Genomic DNA, 15495 nt, shown 5'->3' on the forward strand with positions numbered 1-15495 from the left:
TTGGGCTCATCTAGCTCTTTGAGCTTATATTTTTGCCCATATATTTTGTAATTATTGGTTTCTCATATATTTACATTATTTTTTTAGTAGTTGTTTGTCTTCTCCGTCGTCTCTATTCTGTAAATAATCTCTGTCGTTTGTATTCCTTTAAATACCTTTTTTAATTACCTTTTTTCCCCATATCTAATAAATGTCTCGCAGACTCGTAATTTAGCTAAAATTCACACATTTTTTGCTTACAGTATTGAATTTAGTGACCCTATCACCCTGCTCCCCTTTATTAATTTTTTTTGTATCTCTTTTTTTTTGTTTTTTCATATCTCCCTGTATTGCGCTTTTGTGTAGTTTAATTTTGGTTCTTAATCCGTATCTTTTCGCTTCTTCTTAAAATTTCTAAGATGTTTTAAGATGTTCTGAAGGTTTCAAGAACAATTTATGTAGAAAACAGTTTGGGTAATTTAGAAAGTAAATAGATATAAGGTTGAATGCTCTAATAAATAAACTTTAATCAAATAAAAGGCAGATATCGAGTAAAGTTTTTTATTAAATATTGCCCAAGTACTTTCGCTCTCAGAGCATCTTCAGGGGCATTTCGTCAATTTTGGCCTATCCAACAATCAAAGAATGTCATAAACATAAAATTGTACATTACACTACACTACACAAGGACAAACAGTTTAAAATTAAAAAAAAAATAGGCGAAGCTATTATATATTATATATTATATTATGTTTGGTATCAGGAGAGAGAATGATACCTGAATGATTTCTATATATGCCTGAAAACTATATATAAAGATTTGCACGAGACACCTAGTAGAGGCAAAACAACTTTTGGGCTGAAAGAGTGCCATTGTTATTTTGAAACAAGTCGGAGATTTGATTTGTGAAGAAAATCTGAACGAGTGCTGTTTTTCGTAACAGTTTTGGAAGGAGGAAGCAGGAAAACAGTTGGAGAATTTAGGCAGCTTTGTGGAAACAAAATCAGGAGACTCAATAGATGTATATCGGAAAACATCACGGAGATTACACTAAAGGTTAGTCAAATTATTTGTGACATAAGAGTTGTATTTATACCATCTATGTTTTGAAACCCATATCAAGTCGCAGTTATTGGGACACAAATTCTATATAAACAAATTCTTAGAGTTACAAATTAATTGATTTAAAGAGTGGAGTTTCAGAGATAGGAATAAAATCAGTTGAAAGTAAAATTAAAGTCAGATAATTACCACAGAATTAAAACTTGTTTTCTTTTAAAAAATAATAATTAGAGCAATTTTCACATTAAATTAAATAGATTTGGTAAAAAATGAGACAACTAAATTAAGGTTTCTTTGGTTTGAAGATTAGATAACAAATTGTGCTCGGTCTTTATATGTATTATATGGTATAATAAATAAATGGTATTTGTTAATTTTATAATTTGAGATCACTCGAAGAGTGGTGGGTTTTCGGTCAAAAGGTGGAGAGAAAAAAGACAAAGAAGGCGGCTACTTCATCTATTTATTGAAGACGTTTCGCTTTCTAATCAGAAAGCGTCATCAGTTCATCTAAAAAGAACAATATGAAAAACCAAACATCCATAGAAAAGTTATTATAAGTGTGTTACCTCAAAAAGACATGTAGCAGTCAATGATATGAAATATGTAAAGAAGCTTACGACACTGGACATTATAAGATTATGTTTTATATACAATTAATTGAAACTAAATACAGTTTACAAAATAACTTAAACTTACCACAGCAAAAGACCATGTGGTAATTGTTTATGTAAGTATATAAAAATTATGTAAAAAACATTAAATTTGCAGAGAACTAACGAGATCATAAGATACACTTCCAACAGTATATTATTAGTTAAATTTAATTTTAACTTTGGGTAACATTATTTTTTTTTTTTTTTTTTTTTATTTCAACTTTAACGTGCTCGGCTACTATGGCCACTTACACAGGTACTATAACATGAATTTTCATTACACAAACATTAAGTGTTACATTAAGAATATGTTACAATAATACGGAATGATAATAATATGTTACACAATGTCTAAATTAAAATCTAATTATATTTTTTGATATAAGTGTTCATCTCTAAGGAATTGTAGCACAGCTTTTATTTGGTCAGGGTTGTTTAGGATATCTCGTACTTCACTTTTGAGTTTGTATTGTAATCTTCTGGCCAAATGTTGATGGCATTCAGTGAGAATATGTTTGATTGTCAAATATGATTGGCAGATTTGACAGGAGGGACGGATGCTAGAGGACATTAGGTAGCTGTGTGTGAGTTTTGAATGTCCTATCCGAAGTCGTCTTATCACAATAAGATCTCGTCTTGAGAGGGCTGAATAGTCAAATGTAGGCTGACTGGTTATTGACGGTTGTATTTCGTGTAAGATCGAACGGTTAGAGTTCCAATGCTGCTGCCAAAGGAGTCTGGTTCTTCTTTTAATATATGATTTTAGGTCCTTACAAATTTGAATTTTATCGGTGATTTCAGGTGATGCTGTAGCAAGTTTAGCATAGTGATCTGCAGTTTCATTGCCTTCTATACCAATATGAGATGGCAGCCAGATTATGGTAACTGTTATGTTTTGGGACAAGATAATTTGGTAAGAGTCTAGGATCTTTTGGACGATTGGATGATCAGTAAATATATTTTTGATAGAATAGATTGATGCTAAAGAGTCTGTGCATATGGCAACCTGCTTATTAGGTGGAGATATATGGTTAAAAGCTTGCAATATACTAAATAATTCGCCAGTATGAACGCTGCTGATGGCTGGTATAAGTGATGACTTAATTAGTGAATGAGAGGTTGTAACAGAGCAGCCTACTCCTGTGTCATTTTTTGAGGCATCCGTGTATAATATTAGGTCGTATTTATTTGTATCTATAATGTCTTTAAATGCATTTATAATGATCTCTTTCGGATGTTTATTTTTATCGAAGTTGGTGAGCGAGGTGTTAAATTTGGGCGTGGACATGATCCAAGGAGGAGATGGAGGGAGATAAAGAGGAAGGGTATGTGTAAGAGAGATATCATTAAGTGTCTGTGCTAAAATTAGTGGAATAGGTTTTATTGGTGGTAAAAAATTGGTATTGTGTAAATTATACGTGGACATTACAAATAAGGGATGCACTGGATTAGAGGGGTTAGCTGATACCGATGCTGCATAAGAGAGTAGCAGTTGTTTTCGTCTTATACAAAGAGGAGGTTCGTTAGCTTCGCAATAAATATTATCTACAGGACTAGATCGAAAAGCGCCAATACAAAGACGAAGGGCTGTGTTGTGAATTGAGTTTAGAAGGTTAATATATGTTTTGGAGGCGGATATATATATATGTGACAACCATAATCTAGCTTGGAGCGTATTAGTGATCTGTATATTTTAAGAAGTGAGTTTTCGTCAGATCCCCAATAATGATGTGATAGAGTTTTTATTATGTTTAGTCTTATGCTCGTTTCTATTTTTATTGCAAATATATGTTGCTTCCAAGTTAGTCGTGAGTCAAACGTTAATCCGAGAATTTTGCATTGTTTAACAACAGGAAGAGGGACATTGTTGATCAAAATAAGTGGAGATGGAGAAGGGGGACGTCTACTAAAGTTTATAATTTTAGATTTTACATTGGATAAAGATAACCCCATGTCACTAGTTTTTTTTTTAAAGTGTGTCAACAGCAGTTTGAATAAGCTTCGAGGTAGTAGAAGAGTTTTGTCCATGACAGTAAATTACTAGGTCATCAGGATACATGATATGTTTAATAGGGGAAATGAGGTGAGAGCATAAATCACTTATTGCTAGGTTAAAAAGTGTAGGACTTAGTACCGATCCCTGAGGTACGCCATCAGTTTGAGTATAAGTAGAAGATAAAATACCGTTGACAGAGACTCTGAACGATCTAGAAGATAGAAAATTTCGTATGAAGTTAAATATATTACCATTAATATTAAGAAGGATAAGTTTGTTTAATATACATTGCCTACTTATAGTGTCAAAAGCACCTTCAATATCAAATATGGCAGCTACGACTTCTTGTCTTTTGTTTAAGGCCTCTGATATATGAGTTTGGAGGATTACAAGGTTGTCTTGGGTTGAACGGTTCTGACGAAATCCTGACTGTTCACTAGCAAATATCTTATGTTTTTCAATGAACCATAGGAGTCTTTTATTAATCATTTTTTCGAATATTTTGCACATCGTACAAGTTAGTGATATAGGTCTATAAGAGTTGGCCAAGGAACGTTCTAGGTTAGGCTTTTTAATAGGTATTACGATAGAGGTTTGCCATTGATTAAGAAATTGGTTAGATGACCAGATTAAATTATACATCTCAAGTATTTTAAGTAGGCTACAGTTTGAGAGCTTTATGATTAATATGTAAGGAATGTCGTCAGGACCAGCGGCATTGTTGTTACAAGTTTGAATAACTGATACTAGTTCTTCAAAAAGAAAGGGAGAATTAAGATGTGTGATGTCCATTATTGTTTTGGGTGAGGAACAGGGTGGGGCGTTAGTTAATGGTTTTCGTAAGGAGGCATCTATTTTACTTTTGAATTTAGTGTCGAAGTGCGTTGCTAGGGTTTCACCGATTTCTTGATTGTCAGTGATTGTAGTGTTATTTACAGCAATACTAGAGATTTTGAGGTTGGTGTTGTTTCCTTGGATTTGCCTAATCTTTTTCCAGAGGTCCGCCGGATTGGTGCTTGAATTAATAGAGGATACATATTCTCTCCAAGATGATTTTTTACTTTGTTTTATAATAAATCGGGCTTTGGCTCTGGTTTTCTTTAGTTCAATAAGATTCTCCAGATTTTTGTTTTTACGGTAATTTTTAAGAGCTAATTTTTGTTGTTCTGTTGCAGTTTGGCAAGATGTATTCCACCAAGGTACTGCTTTTCTTTTATGGGAAATACTATTTTTGCCTATGTGCAAATTTGCAGCTTTAAGTATGGAATCTGTGATTAATAATAGATTATTGTTAATATTGTCGGATAGGGATAGAGAAGGTAAGGTGTTATCTGTTTGTGAAGTATAGTCTATCCAGTCGGCATTTTTTAGCCGCCAGAAGTTTCTGGTTATAGTTTGTTCATGGTTGGAGATATCAGATGATACAAATATTGGAAAGTGGTTGCTGTCATATAGATCATCGGAAGTTTTCCAAGTTAGTGAAGTATATGTTTTTGGGTCGCTAAAACTAAGATCTATCGCCGAAAATGTGCCAGAGGAAAAGTTCAGATGCGTATTAGAGCCTGTATTTAGTAGACAGGAGCCTGTGCAATTGATAACGTTTTCTATAGTTTTACCTTTGCCATTAGTATGGTTTGACCCCCACATAAAGTTATGAGCATTAAAGTCACCTACTAGAATATACGGAACGGGGAGCTGATATATAAGATTTAGAATTTCAATTTCTTTTAGGGGGTAGTTAGGAGGAATGTAAACACTGCATATCGTAAGTTTATTAGGACACCAAGTAGTTACGGCGATAGCCTCGAGTTCGGTGGTGATGAGAAGATGGGATGAATATATTTCACTTGAAATAAAAATAGATGTCCCACCACTGGCTCTGTCACAATTAGTTCTGATATAATGGTATCCTTCGAACTTTTTTAGTGTGGGAAGATTAGATATTTTTGAGTTCGTTTCTTGTAGACATATGATATCGGGTTGTTTTTCTGTCACTAGTTGTTGGATTCTTTCAATACGGGGAAAGAACCCATCGCAGTTCCATTGGATTAAATTGAAGGTGAATCTTGAGTTGAAGGGGTAAGGGGCAACTGAGATGGTTGTTCTGGCTGTTGGGAGATAAGGGTTTTGGTTTCATCATCGGTTAGGAGTTCAGATGAGACGCTGATACTATCAGAGTCATCTGGGTTTAGCTGTCTTTTGATTTTCTTTTGAAGTCTCGTAAGTCGATTTTTAAGGGATCTTTCCTTAGTTTCTGAATGGAGAACTGTTATGTCTTGTAATAGTCCTTCAATATTTGACGTAAAAACAAAAGCTTCATTAAGTGGACTAGGATTACCATGTGTATTTTCTAGGAATGCAATAAACTGAGTCTCGGTCAAAGTTAGACCAGATGGATTATTTTTATAAATGGCCGCTACGGATTGAAGTGAACTAGCTGTAAGATTATGTTCCTCTGATTTTGTAGTTTTTGCTTTTTTCTTGTGAGGTTTGGAGATAGTGTTTGTTTTTGTGGATAACGGAGGAAGCATTTGGTTAGACGCTGGTTCGGGTGTACTTGCTGAAGATAATAGAGAAGGAATATCAGAATTGCTGTCTGTTGATATAGCTCTTTTTTGTCCTTGTGTGGGTGGAATTGATGGGTCTATAGTTTCAGTATCTATTTCAGTGTGGGTTTCTGTGCAATTTCAAGTAGTTAGGTCTGATTGAACAGGAGTGTTTACGTCAGAAATTATATCAGTAATTTCAGATGTAGAGGGCTCTAGATGGGGTAGTTCAGTTTGAGAAAAAGTAGTTGGATTATTGGTACATGAGTCAGCGGTATGTCCGACCTCTTTACATAAAAAACAATGCAATTTATCCGTAGAAATAAATATTCTATAAGGTGTGTTTTCGTATGTAATAACGAAGTTTCTATCTATTGAAAAGTTCTCTTTATCGGGGATAATATACGTTACTCTTCGGAAGCTCATTATGTGTGCATAACCTTCTCCGAGTGCGCCACATTTCACAAATGACACAGGAGAGACCAGCTGTAATCCAATATCTTTAAGGGCTTTCTCAATTATGGAATGTGGAATTGAAGGAGATACGTTAGATATAAGAAGGCGTTTAGCTGGGGTGATAAGTCTTCTGATGGGAACTACTGTAGAGTTGATAGAGATATTTTGATGTGTTTTTAGAAGGTTATCGACAACTGTAGGCGAGGAAAGATAAATACAGATGCGGTTATTTGGAATACGTGATGCAAAGGTAATGTTTTTTGGGATAACAATGTCCCCTATAGCTTTAACATAGTCAAATAAAACAGTATTTGGAATAGCGTGCAATAAAATGGCTTGCTCCTTACGTGGGAAAGTAGGAGGTGGAGGTTTGGATAAAGTAGCAGCGACATATGATTTTGTGGGGAGGACTTGTGGAGTTGTGAGGTTTTGATTTGAGTTCATTTTTGTGAGTGTTCCTGGATACCAAAAACACTTCACTTAATTTTTAGTATTGCAACAGTCGTCCTATTAGGACACTGTGGATAAAATAATAGGAATATAACAGTTACCTGTATCTGCAGTTTTTCTTCAGTTGAATATAATAATATTATAGTCCAATAATAGATGCTGTTTCCATAACACACAAAATAATTCGAATTATCACATCACAAGGTAATGTTTACTCGTTGGCTACATCAATGGGAATCTTGAATACTAATTAATTGTAATATAACTATTAAATACTGTTTAATATACACACAATTATTAAAAATTAATAGGAGAACTTTTAATTATCAAGTTTAACTTTGACAGTTATTTGGGGTAACATTATTAAATTGATTATGATTGAAATATAGTAATATTTAAAAATTTAAGGAGGTTACCACTCTTAGCTTCATAACATTTGGACTGTTGGAAGTTGAATTAATCTTCAACTGTGGCTGGCTATCCACCCACAACGTAGACTATTTTAATATATGATATTTTGGATTGACCTTACTTGTTTGTTCATTGTCTCTCTCAACCGATCACTGGGGAAAAAATGGTGATCTTAACCACCTTTTTCTTTCATTCTTTGGTATTTACTGACAAGTTTGTCACCCAAATTTATCATATTCTTTAAATTTACCGCTCTATTGCACTGGGGGTTGGTATTTCGCCTTGCTGTTCTGTCATATTTTGACTTCAAGGTCACTGTCTTTGTTTGGCGTGTTTGGCGTGTGTTATACTTACTGCTTCCATTTAACCGGTAGCAGCTAAGAAGCTAAGAGTGGTAACCTCATTATATTTTTAAATATTACTATATTTCAATCATAATTAATTTAATAATGTTATCCAAAGCTAAAATTAAATTTAACTAATAATATACTGTTGATGCTGAAAGTGCATCTTATGATCGTGTTAGTTCTCTGCCAATTTAATGTTTTTTACTTAAGCTTTTGTACATAATTTTTATATACATGTACAATTACCACATGATCTTTTGCTATGCTAAGTTTGAGTTAATTTGTAAACTGTATTTAGTTTCAATTAATGGTGTATACAACATAATCTTATAATATCCATTGTCGTAAGCTTCTTTACATATTTAATATCATTAACTGCTACATGTCCTTTTGAGGTAACACACTTATAATAACTTTTCTATGGATGTTTGGTTTTTCATATTGTTCTTTTTAGATGAACTGATGATGCTTTCTGATTGGAAAGCGAAACGTCTTCAATAAAGAGATAAAGTAGCCACCTTCTTTGTCTTTTTTCTCTCCACCTTTTGACCGTAAAAACTCATCACTTTTCGAATGATCCTTAATTTATATTGGATTGACGGTCGCACTCCTTTTCTCGATATATATATATATATATATATATATATATATATATATATATATATATATATATATATATATATATATATATATATATATGTATATATATATATATATATATATATATATATATATATATATATATATATATATATGTATATATATATATATATATATTGTATAGTCTATTTCATTGTATATAACAATATTAGTTGTTCTTACCGAAAATACGCTAGGCTGGTGTACTTTAGGACCAACTAACAGTCAGTTCTTACCTGAAACAAATAAATAACTATATTAGTATATCTTAATTAATAGCAATCATTAATCGCATTAACATTCAAATAGACAGATTGACATATGTTAAGTATATGTTTGTGCTTCGAACAGACCATCGAGGACCTCTAGCCCGAAGGTTTATTGAAAAATTTTATTTAAAACATTTTTATTTTGTTATACTAGACACATAATTAATAGAGTACTGAAAAGTTTTCTGCAAAGAGAAATGCCTTCAAAGCAAACTGGATTTACCAAAGGTAGCGATACAAATATACGCGATTTTGTTTTATCTAGTTCCGTAGTTGCTCCTTTATATATTATGAAATCATACAACAACCCAGCTCTTCGGTATAACATGAAGATTTTATTACCCTAAGGTGTCGGTTTATCTTTTACATATTTTTTATATTTATATTTTATCAGCAGGATTGTGTTCATCAATGTTTAAAAAATATAAATTTTAGTAAAGTTGACCGGATCTGTTGACAGGCATACTATCAGCAATCATAGAAATTTGTAGTTTAGGTCCCCAGTAGCATGAAAACAAATGTTTTTATTTCCTCAGTCAAAGTCAAAGAAAAACTGGTGTCTTTTATGGCAGCAAGCAGATTAATATACGTCGCGCCATTTCTTTATAAAGATCATCATTAAAATATTGATCAAAAAAATAAAAACTACTTTTTAGTTAAAAGACGTTAGAAGTGGCTTTCTCATGCCAATGTGTATCTGTCTTTACGTATGTGATGTTTTTTCTTCAGTTGAAATCTCCTTTTTTGGAAAGATCGGTTTGTTCTATGAAGTCATTTATTCTATTCATTTTACTTTGTTTAAAACTTTGGGCTGAGGTTCTTCTTTAATTTGTTCTTCTTCATTAACAAGCTCTATTGCTTCAGATGCTTCAGCTTTCTACTCTTCAAAATATTCGTGCAATTCCAGTTTTGTGAGCTGCTTCTTAACATTATTACATTCATTTGCTTGTTTTTTCCAACCACGATCTTCGGCTTCGACACTCATATATTCAATATCAGATAGCTGCAACAACCCTCGTCGGTTAAGGGTTCCTGTCATTTTTCTAGTCCTATTCTAAAATATTTAAATTTTTTACAATATGCAACAGAAAATGATGTTATATTTAGCTAAAAATTAATTTTTCGTGGACTTACAACGTCCACCAACAAGTACATGCTTTTTAGATAATCCGTTATAGATAATTTTAAGCGAAACCGCTATTAACAATAATTTTTTAACAAATTTTACTATTTATCAACAACATGAGACACATTCTATACCAATTGTTTAAATTTATAATGAAATATAAAATGAATTATATACATCACTCATAAGTAACTATAGAAGTTTATATTTCAGCAAATTAAATATTTTGTTCAAAAGCCGTTGGATGGCAGTACAAGTACTCATTGGACGGAAAAGGATGTCCACAATCTATTACAATGTGTTACAAGGGTAAAAACACATAAAGCTACATAAAAAAATATAGAATATATTGTCTGCAATTGAGGACACGGTGAACGAAAATTATATACAAATTTCATGAAAAACAAACGACACAATCTATGGTAATATCAAAACATCCGATTCGACGCATTTTAATAATAAATAAGCACTTTTCATTAAATCGATACATTTCAATTAAGAAGTAAAGATATCGAGCACATAAAGTACGACGAATTAAGTGAAAAATCAGATAAAAAAAGCCGCAAGACTATCGGGGTTTTTATGGATCATATAATAAAGAAATAAATACACCATAAAATTTACAAAATTTTAAAAATAGAATTAGAACGAAAATTCGTAATATATCAGTTTAGTTACTGCCAAGAGGTAGATGGGGACAGTAAGATGTATTTTGCAATAAATAAATTACATACATACTTCTTGTTGTGTAAATTAATTTAATTTAAAAATTAAATTATTTCTGGTCACCCTATACAAATAATTATGTTAATGCTGTATATAATTCAATATAGAATTGAATTACCTTTCAAATGAGTTAGCACACGACTCTATTCCTATATTTAGGAAACATCATCGATCATCATGCCCATATGAACAACGTCACTGGTATAATATTATGCCAAAAATACATAATTTAAAAACAAAAATGGACTTTTTGCGGATTTTTCTCTAAAGCCGCCTTTTCTCGAAAAAATGAATTACTTAATTCCATAATTTTGCCTCTTACTGTTACACAATAAAATTCATAACACGTGAGACAATAAAAAATATAAAAACTTTTCCTTTTTATTTTTACTCCTAAACATATTATAATGCGGTGATAGACAATAAAACACACTACCTAATTATTATAATATAAACTATTAGATTTCAATTTTGAAATTTACCTATGCCAGTGAATATTCGATAGCCGCAAAAATGTCCGTACCATCGCTCTGTGGTGTGTAGTAGATATGAGCTAATTAATTTCTACCGTAATGGATCGAATTCCGTGGTTATCCTACATGAATATTATTATAGAAACAACGTAGAATAGGCGATCGAGACCAGAGGATGGTATAATATTACATACGTTGAACATGTATTGTAAAAGTATTCAGTTACAAGTGTAGATTAAAGAATTTAATTAAATTAGATACTTTAATAATCTTTCTGAGATATTTTTGGCATATTTACAAAACATTAAATAATTTTCTAAAAAAAAACATTGATATTGATAATTTTTGCATTGGTTTATTTGTGTATGTTAGCATCAAAGAAACCTTAGTACCAAATAATAACTAGCTTATTACCGTATTGTTGAAACAAATTAAATAGTGAGAGATTATACGCAGACGACTTGGTACTTTATACAAAACATGACCGATAGGGGAGACCGGGGAGAGTTCGGACACAGGGAGACATCGGACACATTTGAATTTCGCACATTTTTGAAGATGCACTGTTGTCATTTGGTAAACACAACCTTATTTGTACATAATTATAGGTTATGTATTGACAGCTGTGATTTCGGTCGTAGTCACAGAGTTATCTATTGTGAAGTGTTTTGTCGAGTTTTGTTCTAAAAATATCGGTGCAATCCAGAAGATATATTTTAAAATACATAGACTTACCACGTATAAAACTTTGGTGCTGTAATCTACTATACTTATTTCATTAATTTGCGTTTATGTTGTTGCAATATTTAGGTAAGTTTTTTTATAAACCCATTGTATTACCAATGTTTGCATTAGGGGAGAGTTCGGACACAGTGTCCGAACTCTCCCCTGTGTGTCCGAAGTCTCCCCTGATCTGTAGTTATTCTATTTTTCTCTTACAGCTCATAATGCCCCGTACATATACAAGGGTAACAGAACGACAATTTTCTGCAGACACTATGAAAAATGCCACATCAGAGGTGCTTGACGGCAAATTGAGCATTCGGAATAGCGCCAAAACCTACGGCGTTCCTAAATCTAGTCTTCTAGATTACATAAAGAAAGCTAGAGCTGTGGGTATAGACAACGTAACATTCTCTCCAAATTTCAAGCAATCTCAAGTGTTTACCGATATAATGGAAAAAATGCTTGAAAAATATTTATTAGATTGTTCTTCCATGTTTCATGGACTAACGCCTAAAGCTGCAAGACGTTTAGCTTTTGAATTTGCCAAGAAAAACCATGTTAAAATGCCTACTACATGGAGCGAAAATGAAGAAGCTGGAACAGACTGGTTTTCAGGTTTCATGAAACGTCATCCTGTACTATCTATTAGAACACCTGAAGCCACTAGTCTCGCTAGAATGACGAGTTTTAACAAAGTTACTGTTGAGACGTTTCAAAATAAATTAGAAGAAGTTTTACGTCGTCATTCTTTTGGATCTTCAGCGATTTTTAATTTAGATGAAGTGAGTCAATTAACAATTTTGTTTAGTTATTTTGATAATTAATATCACTTATTTTTTAGACTGGGGTTACTACAGTTCAGCGTGTACCTAAAATAATTGGAAGAAAAGGTCAACATCAAATAGGGCAGGTGACCTCACGTGAACGTGGAGAATTAGTTACACAAGTGGGCATAATTTCTGCTGATGGAAAAGCATTGCCTCCTATATGGGTATTCCCACGGCAACGTTTTGATGAAAACCGCATGATGAAAGGGGTTCCTCAAGTTGCTTTAGGATTAGTATCTCCTTCAGGATGGATGACAAGTGATAATTTTTTGAAAGTACTTAAACATGTTGTCAAAAATACACTCTGCTCTGATACTAATAAAATTTTACTAATCATGGATAACCACGAGTCCCATCTCTCAGTGGAGGGACTTGATTACTGCAAAGAAAATGGAATTACTGTTTTGACACTACCACCTCATACTTCTAATAAGTTACAACCTTTGGACCGAACAGTGTTTGGTCCTTTCAAAAAGTTTTTTAATGATGGTGCTAATTCCTGGATGTTGTCTAATCCTGGTCAGACACTTTCTATATATGACTTGCCTGCTATTTGTTCTTCTGCTTGGGACAGAGCTGCCAATCCAGTTAATATTAAAAGTGGTTTCAAGTGTACAGGTATTTGGCCTTTTGACAGGAATATATTCGGAGAAGAAGAGTTCTTATCTTCTTACGTGACAGATAGACCAATGCCTACTACAGAACCGGAACTCGGAAAAAGAGATTTTGATAGCTTGTCCAAACCGGGGCCAAGCAAAGTTTTAGTTTCTCCGAGTCACTCAACTTCTCCAAACATCATTTCTCCAGAAATGGTTAGACCGTTTCCCAAGGCGCCAGAACGTAAAACATCAAATAGAGGGAGGCCTAAGGGCAAATGTATCATTGCCACGGATACTCCAGAAAAAGACGAAATTGCCAACAGGAAACTAAAACGATCTGTTACAAGGAAAGTAAATCCTAAAAAAAGACAGAAAGTCACTAAAAAAATTGTTGAAACATCTTCTTCTTCTTCCTCTGAAGACATAATGAGCAATGAAAAATCCTCTGACTTCATAGAGCAAGATGACGAAGTGGATACAGAAGAAACAAATATTGCAAATGGTCAGTTTATAATTGCCAGAGTTTATGGAAAAACACCAGCTACATTTCGGCACTATGTTGCAGAAATTCAGGAAAAACAGATAAAAGGATACGACGTAAAATTTTATAAAAAACATGCCACTTCTAATCGGTTTATCTCCACTGAAGAAGATGCTTTTGTTATATTTGAAGACATAAAATGTATTTTACCGAAGCCCTTGAAAGATACACGTCAAAGATATGAAAATATGATCTATTTTAATACAGATTTAGAAGATTATTCATTGCATTAATTTTTTAATATCTAAACATGTCTATTTTTTTTAAATACATTTTTATAAGTAACATATGTTGTACTGTCCGAAGTCTCCCAGTACTGTCCGAAGTCTCCCAGTTCCTAGTCCGAAGTCTCCCCGTTTCTGGGGAGACTTCGGACAAATGACCCCCTGCAATATTTTTTTATTTTTGTTGTTAATTTATTGATTTGATATATTCTGCTCTTGATTGGTTATGCCTGAACCTTGGAAGCTTAAGTTAACTACTTTAAAAGGTAAATATATCAATACACTTTTCTAATAAAAATTAATTTTTAAAAATGGTCCGAACTCTCCCCGGTCTCCCCTACTGAGACTTTACCTTAACGGAAATTCCATAGATTGGGAAGGCGCTGTAAAGTTTTTAGGATGATATTCAATAAAAGACTTACATGGAGAAATCATGTTCAATAGGTAGAAAGAAATTCGTTTAAATAAAAACTGGTTTAAATTTATTAAAAACTACCATAAATCTTATTCCCAGTTAATATTAAAACACCTTCACCTTAGACAATATCTCTTCTATACATTAATCCGATTCTATAAATTCTGTTTTCAATAAAGATAAAACAAACCATACCAATATACTTCAGTCCTTTCTCTCAATACTATCACATTATAAAGATTATTACTTCTTATATCTAATTATTACTTCTATTACCTCTAAAGACTTTTACTTCTTATATTACGAATCCAAAACCTCAGATAGTTTATGAGTTGCTGTCATAGATTCTCATCAACATCACAAATTTAAATTATCACCATTCAATACTATTCACCTGAGTTACCTGAGAGAATGGTACGAAAGAATACTATTCACACGGCCAACATTTATGTCATCCTACAAGTACTGATAATTATAAAGAAGAACAACTATAGTAAAACAGTAGATCACTGACTCTTTAAGCTCTATTCAAAAAATTCAGCAGCAGTATCCAAAACATCAAATTGGTTCCGCTGTGAAAACTTGTAATGTAATGTTATAAATATCACATCTTTGTTATTTTTTTTAAATGATTACTTTGTTTCAAATTCTTTTAAGTTTATTCATTTGTTAATTTTCTGTTATGGCTTACTAGTTTTCTTTTAAAAATAGTTGCCATTCAACTTTTCTATCAGCTAAATATTCTGTTTAGTCAATATTCTTTCATTTATATTTTCATTTATTTTACTTCTATTCTCATTTAGTTATATATCCCAGATATTCAAATTCAGTAGCTTGTTTAACTAGCGACAAAGTTTATTCGTCTTTTCAATTCTGACTTCCATGCGTCAGTCTTACTTTAAAATATTGAAAGTTTGGGATATTTTTTGTCTATTTAAAGCCGAATTTTAGCTCATAAAGACATTTCTACTGTGAAAACTTCTTCTGTTGTAAGTAGGTATTATTGATTAAGTGTTTTGTATTTTA

At 32.5% G+C, this 15495-nt stretch overlaps 1 protein-coding gene across 5 annotated transcripts in view; it reads right to left on the bottom strand.

Moving 5' to 3' along the window:
- Nucleotides 1–15495, bottom strand: part of LOC140439400 (uncharacterized) — a 743908-nt gene that overhangs the window by 364587 nt on the left and 363826 nt on the right. Inside the window, exon 3 of one of the 5 annotated variants that reach the window (XM_072529301.1) lies at nt 8727–8779. The exons of the other annotated variants lie outside the window; for them this stretch is intronic. The gene's annotated coding sequence lies outside the window, so the exon portion shown is untranslated. The remainder of the gene's footprint in view (nt 1–8726; nt 8780–15495) is intronic. 5 annotated transcript variants of the gene reach the window in all.

The sequence above is a fragment of the Diabrotica undecimpunctata genome, chromosome 1, assembly GCF_040954645.1.
Source record: "Diabrotica undecimpunctata isolate CICGRU chromosome 1, icDiaUnde3, whole genome shotgun sequence".
In the NCBI taxonomy this organism is placed as follows: domain Eukaryota; kingdom Metazoa; phylum Arthropoda; class Insecta; order Coleoptera; family Chrysomelidae; genus Diabrotica; species Diabrotica undecimpunctata.